Source organism: Trichosurus vulpecula, chromosome 5 (assembly GCF_011100635.1).
Source record: "Trichosurus vulpecula isolate mTriVul1 chromosome 5, mTriVul1.pri, whole genome shotgun sequence".
NCBI lineage: Eukaryota > Metazoa > Chordata > Mammalia > Diprotodontia > Phalangeridae > Trichosurus > Trichosurus vulpecula.
In genome coordinates, this window is record NC_050577.1 from 271,084,711 (window position 1) to 271,098,334 (window position 13,624).

The 13,624-nt window shown below is 36.6% G+C and overlaps 1 protein-coding gene across 4 annotated transcripts in view; it reads left to right on the forward strand.

The window, feature by feature from the left end:
- ATF7 (activating transcription factor 7) overlaps positions 1-13,624 on the forward strand; it is an 89,076-nt gene that overhangs the window by 36,670 nt on the left and 38,782 nt on the right. The window lies entirely within an intron of this gene.

Consider the following 13,624-nt stretch of genomic DNA (forward strand, 5'->3'; position numbering starts at 1 on the left):
CTTATTCCCATAGACCAATTTTTCTTTGGTTTTAGGCAGTTATCTCCCAGGCTGTCACATAGTTTGGCGCCTGTACAACATGCTCATGAACTTGGTTTGTAAATGGCGAGCTCTGCTTTCTGTGAGAAAGACAGGATATTACTGGTAATGAGCCTGAGCTTCACTGCTGGTGTTTTTTGAGGAGCTCAGTGCAAGCATCTTGGTCTTCTCCCCTCTCCTTCTTTGAAAGATAACATTTGTTTAATTAATTTTGGGCCTGCCAGTCACTTAAAATGTTGCTGTTGGAGCCTTTTTTTCTCCCTCTCCTTTCACATTTAGATCATGCCTTCCTCTAAGCTGCTTCTTGCTCCTTTATCCTCCCTTCTTGGTTCTTCACCATTAGCTATGTCATAGATGTGTATATCTGAGAGAAGTGTTAACCATTATTCCTCTTACTTTTTTTTTTTTAAGTTGTGAACATACAGCCATGTTTTATGAGAAGATGGGCCTGCTACACGAGCAACACATGATGAAGAATGAGCATATACAAACAGCATATACAAACAGGCTTAGGGTTCTCATCAGCCCAGCTTCTTTGTTGTCACCTCATATTTCAAGGGGCATACCTGGGTGAAAATGTTACTGGAAGGTGGATTAGACATCAAATTGAAACAGCAAGGGAGTAGAGAGAAGAGGTACTCAGTGAGTCATAGCCTAGACCAAAGAGAGCAAAGAAACAAGGAAAAAGCTGGGCCAGGAGCCAAAATGAAGATGCTGTAGGAGCAGAAATTTGAAGAGCATTCCTAAAGTCACTTGAGGGGAGAGGAAGGGAATTATGAAGCTTCTCCAAAGACCCACTGAGAGAGTTATCAGGGTTAATTCAAATCTTCTTTTTAATATTTAAATATTCTTAAAAGGGTTAGGATGTTGTTCTCCTTGGAATCTTATTATAAATTAGTCATTTTATTTACCCCTAACACCCAGCTAGATCTCAACAGGGAAAGGAAGTTTTTATGAGAGGGAGAATTAGTGTCAATTTTAGAGCTTAAGATACCATAGTAGAACTCAGATCTTTGTAGGACTCTAAATGTGGAATTGTTGACAGCATAGAGATACTAAATAACTGGGGAGCAGAGAAGTGGGACACCAGGATTTCCAGGACATAAGATATAAATTTCTCCTACTTTTCATATTTGCCTAATGCCAGCACTACCCTACTCTTCCTCCCAATCACTTCCCCCAAGTTATCATCTATCTTGTCGCCTTTCAGAAAAGGAGAGATTGAGGGAAGTCCGTGGCCTTATCCTCCATCATCTGGAGAGGGGAAGAAGGTTGACCTAGGTTCTCAGGTTCCAAGAAATGAGCCAGCTGAAGGATTCATCTCCCTGGAAATGTCAGTGTTAAGATAATATTCAAAAAAGTGGTTTGTGTCCCCAAAGACCTTTGGAATTGGGGCAGGCAGTTCTGACAATACACCCAAAAAAAAAATCCAGTGTATCTTATGAGATTTCACACACACACACACACACACACACACACACACACACACACGATATAGCCAGACATTTGTGGTAGATGGTGAATTAGTATTTGTGTATGGACCAGTTTATTTCAGTTGGATGATTTGTTACTGCCCCAGACATTTGGCTCGTTTGTCACAATGAACTGGGCCTAAAACTGACCTCTGCCTGTGCAAAAAGTGATGTGAATTATTACTGAAATGAAGGAGACTCCCAGAAATTGCCTTGGTTTCCCTTGTGTTTATTTGCTTGGAAATACTGTTTGGATAAGCCTGTTTCCCTGCTAGAGCCATTTTGTATCTGGGATATGCTTTTAGAAAGCGAGAAGACAGTGTTATCAAAAGAGTTAGATAATGCTAAGAAACACCTGAGATCATGGCTTCATCACTCCTATTTGCAGAAGAAGCAAAGTGGAAATAATGGCTTGCATATAGCTTTGAGAAGGGTGTCATCTTCTCATGGTTAGAAATCCGACAACCTAATTTATGTTCCTTTCCCTCCCCCGTTTTATTTTTATGTCCCTGTCTTGCTTTGCCAGCTCCCAGAAGGTAAGGGTCATATCTGATTATCTTGCTTTGTATAGTGTCATTTGCTAGTGTGGCTTATTTGTCAAGGGCCTGCCATGTTGTATAGTGAGAAGGGGAACTGTAACCACAGGGGAATTCCCTGCTGACACTGCTGAGGATTGTGGTCTGCCAGTGGTTGCCAGATCTTTCTCCAAGAACCTTTTTAGCACTGAATTTAACTGCTGCAGTTCCTTGTCCTTTAAGAATTATTCTTTTCCCCAAAGGTCTTTTGTTTCTTTACCTTCACAAATACTTCTATATCTCTGTTCTTCTACAAACAAGAGGAATACTATGATAGTTCAAAGCAGCAGAGATTTGCTTGACTACTAAAGAGGTTAGTTACCAAGCAGTAACTGCTTAGTAGAATGGATACGCATTTAAAATTAAACCCTATGCTTTAATGGTAAAGTTACCTCCTTCCTGTTGTCTGTACAGCAACATACTAGCAAGATTTTTCTTTCCTATTGGAACAGTTCTTTGAATTATAGCCTCCAAAAAAAAAAAGATTATGGCATAGTTTTAAAGTTTCCGGTTGTGGTATTTGCATAGAGTTAACTCTATGTTCACCAGAGTGGAGAAGTAGTGGAACAGACATCTACAATGCTGTTGAGCATAATTATTGGATTTAGGGGAAATTTTTGCATATTAATATAGCTACCATGTTTTGTTCATATCTCATGGAAGTTGTCATTTTAATCAGAGATCTAAATGTTCCATGCATTGAGAAAATACATTTGGATTTGTCATTAAGGTTAGGGGTAACCCCAGAAATCTCATCTGTTTGTGTGCCGGGGTCTAGTTTAGAAAACACTCTGCTGTTTACCAAACATTCTGATTTTAAGTACTGAGCCTCTAGCCTTTCCCACTTTCACACTCAGGCCTTTGAAGTATGCATGTAGTACAGGGAGAAGACTTTTTAAACTGTAGCTAGACTTTGCCTCTTGTACCTTTTATGCACGCTTAACCACTCTTAAGAAGGGAGCAGAGGGAGCACTCTGTATAGGCTAGGAGCTTTTGGCAGAGCAGCAATTAATGGTTTGAACATACTGTACCTTATTGGCTCTTTTCATGGTCTTGAGGGAGGAATTTTGCCTCTATATAGACAGTGATCTGGTTGTTCAAGTGGAATGGCTTTTTGTTTTTTCTTTATCTAGTAAAAAATATAGTAGTTGCTTGGAGGTGATTTCTTCTTTTTTCCTCACTTCTTGAACAGAAGGTTGGGATGCCAGCTTTGATACAAAAGGATAATAGAAAAATCTGGTGCTAGAGCATAATTAAATTGGAGTTTTGTCAGGGAAACAGCTTCCCTTTTTGGATTTTCTGCTGTGTGCTGGAATTAGGTGTATAATCAGTGTGTGCTATTCCTTGGATTTAATATTTTACATTTCCTAACATTCTTCCCTACCCATAGGCTTTCTTGATTATAGTATGAGTTAACCTGCTTTACAAACACTTAATCCCACATCAGTTTGTGCATCATAGGATCAGAATTATTGCTTATAATCTCTCCACAATTCTTCTGTTCCCAGCTTTTCTTGCCTCAGTAGTAAGTTGCCCGAGAGAGAGAGAGAGAGAGAGAGAGAGAGAGAGAGAGAGAATCTTAACAATCTTATTTTACTGAACCTCTAGTGAGGTTTACATCTCTGAGCAATAAGGACAAATTCAGGTGGATGAGCTGCTATTTGGAAATTATGTCATACAGTCATAATTTTTTCTCTGTGTTTTAGAATCAAAAGAAAGCATGTTTTGCCAGGGAGCACCTAAGGCAGCTAGTTATCATCCTTTGTTCTTACCTAGGATGATTGCTGTACCTCTAAGTCCATTTCTGATGAGGGTCCTGGCCGGTATAAATTTGATTAGGTTTTTTCCTTTGGATAGCATGACAGTAGAAGGAATGAGAACTAAGATAGTGAATGTTTTATTGGGTGAAATGCAGTGATCTCAGCAATCATAGAGTTATAGATTTAGAACGAGAAGGGACTTCAGAGGCCATCTAGTTTACCCTTTCATTTTACACATGAGGAAACTGAGGCCCAAGGACTTGTCACAAAGCCATACAGGCAGTAAGTGGCAAAGATGGGATAGGAATCCCCATTATTTGATTCCAGAGCCACCTCACTGCTTCCTCGCTGTGACAATCTCTCCCTATCATATAAATCATTTCATCTTTAACACATTGTGATCCTGGAGGCACTAAAAGCATGAGTGTGGCATATCAGAATCCTGCTCTTCTATATAATCCTCTTTTGTTTCCTACATAATCTAAACATGAGTCATCTTAATCTTCTTTCCTCAAGCTCCTTCCATCTTCTTTCTCATTCTCCACATGCCCTAGCATATTCCCCGCAACTGCTACTTCAGTTCAAATTATTCATTTATTAAATATCCCAATCAGGGACATAGAGATAAAAGTTTCTGCCCACAAAGATCTTACAGTTTAATGGGGGAAGTGTTGGAACACCCTAAAAGCAGGTGATCCAATCCAGTTTTTGATAAATCCAGAAATGTAAACTTCTAGAGGGTGGGCTCTCTATTCAACAAGTGATTGGAAAACTGGAAAGCGATTCGGCAGAAATTAAATTTAGAGCAGCATCTGACACTATATGCCACAAAAAGCTCCAAATGAATAAGTGACCTAAATATGAAAGGTCACATCATTTAAACAAACAAATAGATAAATAAAATAGCAAGGAATCAATCAGTGTAAACACAAATGATTAAATAAAAACCAGTTTATTTATATAAAATTTTCATGATCAAAATAAGTACCGTTAGACTAAGAAAAGAATGGTCAATTGGGGAAAGTCTTTGCATCAAATACTTGTGATGAGAGACTTCTAGCTAAGATGTGTAGGGATGGACACAAATCCGTAACATCAAGGATCGTGAACTTCATACTTCTAGATAAACATTAATAAATGCTCGTTGAATATTAGTATTTCAGTATGCAAACAATAAATAAGGGTGATTGTATATGAAACCATAAATGTCCTTTTTCAGTTAATGTTAAATTTAATGTGGTACTAATATGGTATATTTGTATCTCCTGAACTTGTGATTTTCTGGATATTTTAAAAAATGTTTTGTTGATGCTCTTTTCTTTTTTAACTCGCCTCTTCACTCCCAGTTACATAGTCAAGCAAAAGAGATCAACATGCTGGCCATGTATGAAAATGAATGTTGCCTTTGATTCTCTAATCCATCGCTTCTCTGGTAAGAAGTGAAGGCGTACTTCATAATTCTCCTGAAGAGTGATTTGTGATTTGATGATAAAAGTTCTGAGGGCTTCAGAGTAGTTTTCTTTTTTGTTATTGTGGACCTTGTAAATTAGTGCAACCCAAGTTCCTTTCAGTTTTATTTGTCATTTCCTACAGTACTGTATTTCATTACTTTATGTGCTATAATTGGTTCAGCCTTTCCTAGTTGATGGGCACCTGTTTTGTTTCCACTTTCTGGTTGCAAAAAAAAAAATGCTTCTGTAAATATTTTCTGCAGACAGGTCTATTTATTGTCTTAGACATAATATACCTTTTAATAATATCAATGGATTAAAAGGTATGTAGAGTTTAGTGACTTTTAGTGACTTTTGGAGTATAATTCCAAATTGTTTTCCAGATTCATTTGGACCAATTCATAGCCCTACCAATAGTACATTAATGAAAGGCAGCTACGTAGTTAGTGGGTAGAGCTCTAGGCCTGCAGTCAAGAAGACCCGAGTTCAGATGTGGCCTCAGATACCTACTAGCTATGTGACCCTGGTCAAGTCAGTTAATCTCAGTTTCCTTACCTGGAAAATGGGGATAGTAATCTCACTTACCAACTGAGGTTGTTGTGAGGATCAAATGAGATAATGATTGTAAAATGCTTACACACAGTGCCTGATGGATAGTAAATGTTTTAAAAATATTAGCTATTATTATTACTCTTGTCATTATTATTCATTTATCTGTCTTTCCAACAGTTGCCATTTTTCTCCATAGTTATCTTTGCCAGTCTGTTGAGTGTGTAATGGAGTCCTAGAATTGTCTTAACTTCCTTTATTATTAATGATTTGGAGGGTTTTTAATATAGTTGTGATAGCTTGTGTTTCATTTGAAAGTTTCCCCTTGACCACTTGTCTGTTAGGGAATGGTTCTCGTTCTTATATATTTTATCAATTCTTTATATAACTTGAATGTCAGACCTTTATCAGAAATTTACCAAGGTTTTTTTTTTTTTCTTCATTTAGCTGTTTGCCTTCTTAGTTCTAACTGCACTAATTATACTTCTGGAAAAGTTATTCAACATTACGTGGTAGAAATTGTTCGTTTTATCATCTGCGATCAACTATCCCTTGTTTAGTTTGAAATTTTCCCTTTTCACTAGTCCAACCATTCTGGAGAGCAATTTGCAACTGCCCAAAAAGCTATTAAACTGTCTATTATGGCCTTTGACCCAGAAATACCACTACTAGAGCTATACTCCAAAGAGATCAAAGGAAAAGAATCCACATGTACAAAAAAAAATTTTTGTGGTGGCAAAGGTTTGGAAACTTGGGGATACTGAACAATGAATGTGAGGGAATGATATCACGTATGCTATAAGAAATAATGAAGGGGGTGGTTTCAGAAAAACTTGGGAAAACTTATATGAACTGATACAAAGTGAAGTGAACAGAACCAGAATAATTTACACAGTAATAGCAGTATTATAAAGATAATCAACTGTGAAAGACTCTGATCTATCAATGACCTCTACCACAGTTCTAAAGGATTCATGGTGAAATATGTTATCTTGTGATAGAGAACTGATGTGCAGACTGAAGCATACTTTTTTCTTTTGGGGGGGCAGGGGCAGGATATGGCTAATTTGGAAATTAGTTTTGCGTGACTTCATATTTGTAATGGGTTTTCTATTTCTTGTCTTTGCAATAGATGGGAAAGGAGTTGAGGGAGGGGGAAAATTTAGAACTGAAAATAAAATAAAATTGAATTTTAAAAAATTCTCCCCTTAGCCATAGTTGTAAAAGATTTCTAATTTCTTTATGATTTGAGCTTTTATGTTTAGATCATGAATTCATTTGAAGTTTATTGTGACATATGGAATGTTGTAAGCTGGATCTCACTCACTCATAGACTTTCTAACTGTTAAGAAAAGATTTACTTAGCCATGGCAGAAAATGAATTTTCAGCATGGATACAACATTGATTTAGGTGAGCGTAGCTTCCCTGCCTCTGTGTTGGCCATACTGGTCTGCTGATCAGAAGTCTTAGGGAGTTAGCAACTTTTGCTTCCTAATGAGCTGACTTTTATACTTAAAGCACCAGAAAGCTCCATCATATCAAGGAGAGATTCAATAACTTTTTAAGGAAAAACTCTCCTAGCCTCCATGGGAGATAGTTTTCCTACTCCACCCGTTGGTGTCAAGGTCTTCTAGAGGAATTTATATGACTTAATGGCTTTAGGGATTACTGGGCAACCTTAATTTCAGTGACTTGAAAAACCTGGTACAGGCACAGTAGAGGAGGAAAAGAAAAACTAAAATGAACCAAAAACAAACAAACCCACCCACCCAAGTAATACTAAAGGCTGTTGAACTCAGATTAATTTTAGTGACTAAATCTGGAAAATAGAGTATGAAATAGATCTCTCCTTTTGGTAGAGAGGTAGGGAAACATATTGTCAGAGGTGGTTATTCTATCGATTGGTTCTTAACTATTTTCCTTTCTTACAAAGGAGGGTTCAATGGTGGGTCAGTTGGCATGACTCTGGAGATTTTTTTTAAGTCACCAATTAAAAAATAAATGTGGAGGAGATGATAAGGATACAAATCAAAATAGAATAGAAGCAAGGGAGAAATCTAGATTGAAATGTTCTTGAGAAAATTTGAGGTCACAAATCAAATGTAAGATAGGGATCGAGAGAAAAATCACAGAGCAGTTTGGAACTTTGCCTCCAAAAAAACAATTAAACAGCATACCCTATATCCCAGAAAGACCAAAGGAAGAGAAAAATGAACATGTACAAAAATATTGATAATCCCTTTTTGTGGTTGTAAAGAATTGAATTGGGGATTGGCTAAACAAGTTATGGCATATGAATGTGATAAAATGCTACTGTGCTGTAAGAAATGATGAAGGGGATAGTTTCAGGAAACCTTGGGAAGACTTGTATGAATTGATATAAAGTGAAGTGAGCAGATCCGGAGAATGATTTATACAAAAATAATAATATTGTAAAGAGAAACAACCTTGGAAAAATTAGGAACTCTTATCAACAAAAGATCAACTACAGTCCGAGAGTACTCATAATGAAACATACTCTCCACCTCGAGATAGAGAACCGTGCAGATTGAGGGTTCTTTATTTTTTAATTTTTGGACCTGACCAATTTAAGAATTTGTTTTGCTTGTTATTTGTAACAGATTTTGTTTTTCTTTTTTTTATGGGGAAGAGGAGAAGGGAGTGAGAGCATTCACACCTGAAAATAAAATAAAATTGAATTTAAAAAAGAAGAAAATCATAAAATGAAAGAGGTCCAAGAAGTGAACTCCAGATATAAATTAAGCTAAAACTTTGAGCACTCAGTTACCTAGATACTCTTTTTTCCTTCACTTTTTAAAAACATTTTTATTTAAAGTTTTGAGTTCTAAATAATCAGATGTAGGTTATACATGTACAATTATTTAAAACATTTCCATATTAGTCATTTGTATAAGAAGACTCAAATAAAAGAAAAAAAATGAAAGAAAGTGAAAAATAGCATGCTTCAGTCTGTATTCGATCAATATCAGTTCTTTCTCTGGAGGAGGAGAGTATGCTTCGTGGTTAGTCCTTTGGGATTGTCTTGGAGTATTGTATTGCTGAGAATAGCTAAGTCATCACAATTCTTCATTGAACAATATTGCTGTTACTTGCGTACAACATTCTCTTGGTTTTGTTCACTTCACTATGCATCAGTTCATATAAGTTTCCAGGTTTTTCTGAAATCATCTTGCTTGTCATTTCGTGGAGCACAGTAATATTTCATTACAATTACAGCTTGTTTGGCCATTCCCCAATTGATGAGCATCCCTTTGATTTCCAATTCTCTGCCACCACAGAAAGCTGCTATAAATATTTTTGTACAAATAGATCCTTTTCTCATATTTTGTATGTCTTTGGACATATAGGCCTAGCAGTGGTATTACTGGATCAAAGGGTAGGCACAGTTTTATAGCCCTTTGGGCATAGTTCCAAATTGTTGTCCAGAATGGTTGGATCAGTTTCCAGTTCCATCAACAGTGCATTAGTGTCCCAGTTTTCCAACATCCAACATTTCCTTTTTTGTCATATTAGCCATTTTGATAGGTGTGAAGTGGTAGCTCAAAGTTGTTTTAGTGATTTAGAGCATTTTTTCATATGACCGTATATAGCTTTAATTCCTAAACACTCTTAAAGCTCTAATGACTTTCCTCAATGGCTTTTGATTTAGGCTTATCAGGAGTTCAGTCAATGTTGTAATTTGGTTTACTTTTTGTACAATAGATATATTTTTTAAAGGGAGGGAGAATGAGGTTCTTCAAGTGACATTTTTCTCCTGATGAAAGAGCTCAGACTCCAAAAGATTGTACAGGGAAAGGGATGAGAATAACAGGCCATATATAACAAGTTTCCACATAGTACCAAACACTAAATTCTTTTAAATATGCATTTTATAAAACAAATCTAGTCTGGAGTCAGGAATAATCTAAGTGGTTTACTGTTGAATTAATATTTGGTGGTGTTTTTTTCTTTCAAATTCCTGTTATTTATCTGGTTAACCAGATGAACATGGTTACATGTCACTGATCTGGTCCAGATAAGTGAGGTTTATTTTCAGGAACAGACAGGTGAAGGTTTTATGGTAGCAGTATAGTTGCCTGGAATTCAGTGCCACCTGTTATTGTCTTTTATCTGTCTACCCTCTGAAGAGCTCAGTTCCCCAATTATATTTAGGTTAGAAAGATTTTATGTTTGAAACCTGTAGTTTTTAGTTAGGAGGGTGCACAGAGGACTAGGATTTCAGACTTCAGATTTCTCTTTCTCTGCTCCCCCATCCCTTAGTGGATATGCTTGGTGGCATTTCTGTTAATTCTTTTCCTAGCTAAGAGGTAGAAAATGATGTAATAAGAAGGTCAGTTGATCCCATTGTTACCTTCTACTTTGTCAGCCTACTTTGTTTGTGGTCCTGGGATAGAAAGTACCAAAGTATAAATCAGGATCTGTTACTAGTTTAGGCCACCAATAAAATGTTGGAGTGATTGAAAAGCCATACCCATAACTCCAGATTAAACAGAGAGAGTACATAGTTTTTAAAAATTCAGCTTTTCTTTGTATGGTAAGTCAGTTTGTTCTAGCCCTCGATCAAACAAACACTTCACCTCACCTCTACCCACTTTGCCAGTGGCCAGATCTGATTATCATTTGGCTAAGATTATCAGAGACCGAGAGAGAGAGAGAGACCCATAAAACCTTTAAGCAAGTAGGAGAACTAAAGATGTTTCGCCTTCCATGCTAAAACTTGCCAGATTGGTTTTGAAAATCACCAGTCAAACAAGTGTTCCAAGTTGAGGTGAGATTTTTTTTAATTCCTCTGGCAAAGTGAGGAAGAACCAGAGTGCTCCATCACACGTACCTTCTCCAATTGCTGACTGTTTGAGAAATAATCCAAGCCAATTGGGATTTTGTTGATGCATTTTACCAGTCTACAGCCTATTCTGTAGATACTAACTTTCTGAGACTTACTCTCTTTATAGCCTAGCAAAATATTTTCCCTTGCTGTGTTTTTGTGGTAATTAAAGACATATTTACCCTCCATTAGCTTGTTCATAGCTGCTAAGCATTTTCTTCAGAGACTGAGGTATCTGTCTCATCTAACTTTGCCTTTCCTTCAGCTTGACTACTTTAAAACTGACCATAAGCTCTTAGAAGGCAGGAATAATGTTGTAATATGACCTGTGTATATCTGCCTAGCTCATGGAAGTAAGCTTAAAAAATAAGTTATACTTAATCATTCAATAAAAATGACCTTCAGGAGCTCTATTATCAAGAAGTATCTTTAGCACATTTTTCTAGTAGAGGTTAGTTTTTACCATCCCTGGGCAGAAAATGAGCTTTCCTAGCCTTAGTCACCTGGATCCTCAAAATGAAGATATTTTCTCCAGTTGCAAAGTTAAGGATTGCCACACTTCCAGGATGGTAGGTAAAAAAATTTAAGCACTTTTTCCTCAAACTCATCCTGACAAAGAAAAAATGGGAAAATTTAGGACAATTTAGGCATTTGAAAAATCTGAACCAGATAAGGAAGCACCATAAGCAAAAAACGGGTCAAAAAAAGAAATCTTTTCAATTTTGTTAAACATTCAGGTAATCCTTTCTCTGAGGTTTTGACAGGCTTCTTATTTTGTTTTTGTTTTTTTATATGTGTTTTATAAGCAAATTAGTCATGTACAGTGAAATAGAACTAGAACCTACTGAATTCTAGCTATAATTTCTTTGAGCCTGAATGCTAGTCCCCAAGATTTGTCACTAATCCTCAAAGATATGTTGAGGATTAAAGCTGCTGATTTACTCCATTGAGTATGAAGCCACCAGAAGAAAAAAAAAAGCTAACGTACCTGTGTGCATTAATCCTTGTGGACAGATCCCAGTAGTGTCCTGGAGTTCTATAGAGAGCTACACCATAGGCAAGGAGTCAGTGGAGTGATAAGGGAAGCCTTGGCCCTCACCTACTATCTATTCCATTTGCGATGACTGAGGGTTAAAGCTATATTTCTTCAGGCTTTGTTTTGAGTACAAAAACATGAAAGCTAAGCTTTACCTACAAACAGCATTTAGTCCTAAGTGACAGAATAAATTGTATGTGTTGTCTCAGTGTTGGATAAAGAGAAGCTCTTAGGGTTAGAGTAAGTAACTTAGCCATGAGTAAAAGAAGAGTCAGTGAAAGACCCTGTATGTGAGGTTGGCAAGAGTCATCAGGAAAGCAGGTGGAGGATCTTTGTTGCATATTCCATCTCTAGAATACTGGTATTAGAAGAGTGTAGTTTAATGATGACCATTGAAGAGTCTGAATGTCTTTAAAAATCACTGTTTCTTCAGAGTTCTTCATCATTGGAATAGATCAGGTACACAATATCCAGAGGTAAATGACCATAGTATTCTAGTGTTTTTCCAAAGATCCAAGCGTTTGGTTCAAGAACTCAGTATTCAACAACAACAAAAAAATTTCTAGCAAAACTGGAAAGCACTCTAGAAGAAACTATGCATAGACTAATATCTCACCATATACTAAGATATAGTTAAAATAGGTACATGATATAGACATAAAGCATATCAGCAGATTAGGGGAACATGGGAAAAGTTACTTGTCAGATCTATGGATAAAGGAATTGTTGATGACCAAACAAAAGATAAGATCACGGGAGGTAAAATACATAATTTTGGCTCCATGAAATTTAAAAGTTTTTGCGTAAACAAAACGAATGCGGCCAAAAATCAAAGGAAAGCAGGAAACTGGAGGAAAAACTTTGACAGCAAGTTTCTCTGATAAAGGCCTCATTTTTTAAATATATAGGGAACTGAAAGAGCCATTCCCCAATTGATAAATGGTCAAAGGATATGAACAGTTAGTTTTCAGAAGAAATCAAAGCTATCAATAGTCACATGTTCTAAATCACTAATGATTAGAGAAATGCAAATTAATGCAATCTGAGATACTACCTCACACATATCAGATTTGGCCAACACAACAGAAAAGGAAAATGCTGGAGGGGTTGTGGAAAAATCAGGACACTAATTCATTGTTGGTAGAGTTGTGAACTGGTTCAGCCATTCTAGAGAACAATTCAGAACTACGTCCAAAGGGCTAGAAAACTGTCATACTCTTTGACCCAGCAATACTACTTCCATGTCTCTATCCCAGAGAATTAAAAAAAGGAAAAGGATCTATATGTACGAAAATATTTATAGCACTCCTTTATGGTGGCCAAGAATTAGAAATTGAAGGAATGGCCATCAATTAAGTAATGGCTGAACAAGTTGTGTGGTAAATGATTATAATGATTATAATACAAATAGTATTCTATTTGTACTATAAGAAATGATGAGCAGGATGCTCTCAGAAAAACCTGGAAAGACTTACATGAGCTGATGCGAAGTGAAATTTACTGTGTACAAAGTAACATAAGATGATGAGCTGTGAATGACAGCTATTTTCAGCAGTACGATGATCCATGACAGCTCCGAAGGACTTAATGATGAAAAATGCTATCCATCCCCAGAAAAAGAACTGATGGTGTCTAAATACAGACTGAAGCATGCTTTTTTAACTTTGTTTATTTTTCTTGAGAGTTTTTTCTTTTGTTCTGTGTTTTCTTTCACAACATGACCATCATGGATATGTTCTGTGTGACTACACATGCGTAACCTATATCAAACTGCTTGCCTTCTCAGTGGGGGTGGGGAGGGAGGAAGGGAGAGAATTTGGAACTTGAAAGTTTTAAAAAATGAATGTTTAAAATTGTTTTTACATGTAACTGGGGAAAAACAAAATACTAAATAA